This window comes from Benincasa hispida, chromosome 9, assembly GCF_009727055.1.
Source record: "Benincasa hispida cultivar B227 chromosome 9, ASM972705v1, whole genome shotgun sequence".
Lineage (NCBI taxonomy): Eukaryota > Viridiplantae > Streptophyta > Magnoliopsida > Cucurbitales > Cucurbitaceae > Benincasa > Benincasa hispida.
In genome coordinates this window covers 18,681,953-18,683,554 of record NC_052357.1, presented here as the reverse complement: position 1 = coordinate 18,683,554, position 1,602 = coordinate 18,681,953, and positions in this window count along the sequence as shown.

Here is a 1,602-nt window from a genome sequence, read left to right as displayed (position 1 = left end):
ATTTTAATCCCATAGTTTAAAAGTTAAAATTAATTTTCAATAGTTGATAAAATCTACACTATATTAAAAGAGAGTATAAATAGAAAAATTTTCACATTCATATTTTGTCCTTGATTTTTAATCATATTCTCATTATACCTTCATTTAATTATTAGTTATAACCTCTTTTCTTTTTCACGAATGAGACACTTTTCCTAAACACTTTTTTGCAAATGAGACTGACTTAATTTTTTTCTCTGCTCACTTCATCATTCTAATAAAAAACGTAACCACCATCCTATATTTGTTTTTTCTACATTTTTTTAATGATTTTTTTTTTAAATTTTGATTTATATTTGTTTCTGAACACTTTGTTCCTCTATTTTCTTTTGTTTTGTTTTCTATTTCGTAATTTTTTGTGTGTGTATTATTGCATGTATTATCTTCCTTATATATATATTTTTCTTCGTAATCATTGGAAAAAGCATTATTAAAAAAAAAATGTAAGTCATCTTGCATTTACTTTAAATCACCACTTCTGCCCAACATTCTACATTTTTTTAAGGAAATTTTAATTTTCTTTCCTTTTGGTTTATATAGTCATTTATGAAAACACTTTGTTTTTCTCATTGTTTTTCTTGTTCTATTTTATGTTTCATTGTTTTTTTTTTTTTGTCATTATATGTGTTATCTTTCCTACATTTTTTTTTTCTCAGCATCATCGAAAAAGCATTATCAAACAAAAAAATGCAAGTCATCCTTGATATAACTTGATTTTTTCTTTTAATTTACATTAAGGGTTTACTTTTTAGAATTTAATTTAAATTAAGGTTTCCGTTTTGATGGAGAAGATAAGGAAATTTGAAAGATGAGATTAACCTGAGAAATTTAGGGAAGAGAAAAATATGAAAGAGCAGTACTTGACAATCTTCTGAATATTTTTTTAAAATAAAAAATATAATTTTCTATTTTGATAAAAAAGAACGAAAGGAAAACAAATTTGAGAAAATTAAGGAATAAGAAGATACGAAAAGTTGAGAATATTCTAAAAAAATGTAAGTACTTATTTAGCCAAATTTATTTGAGAATATTCTAAAAAAATGTAAATACTCCTTTAGCCTACTTTATTTTTTCTAAATTCACGTGAGGATTTTATTTTATGAAGGTTGAGGAAATTGGGGAGAAGATGACCAATTTGAGAAAACTAGGGAAAGGAGGCATGGGAAGAATATTAGTGAGATACTAATTAAAATTTGACTTCCTAATTTTAATTTCATCTCAATTTTAAGAAGTAGGAGAATTTTCACATTCCTATTTTGCCCTTGATTTTTAATCATATTCCCATTATACCCTCTTTTAATAATTAGTTATCATAACCTTTTTTCTTTTTCACGAATACCCTTTCCCTAAAACACCTATTTGCAAAAGAGGGGACTTATCAAGCACCTCTCTATATAAAGAGACCATTAATCTTTTTCTTCTACTCATCTCACCATTCCAACAAAAAAGGTAACTACTATCCTACATTTATTTTTTTTAAAAAAAATTTATATTTGTTTTCTAAACACTTTGTTCCTCTTCTTTCTTTTCTTTTGTTTTCTGTTTCGTAGTTTTTTTTTTTTT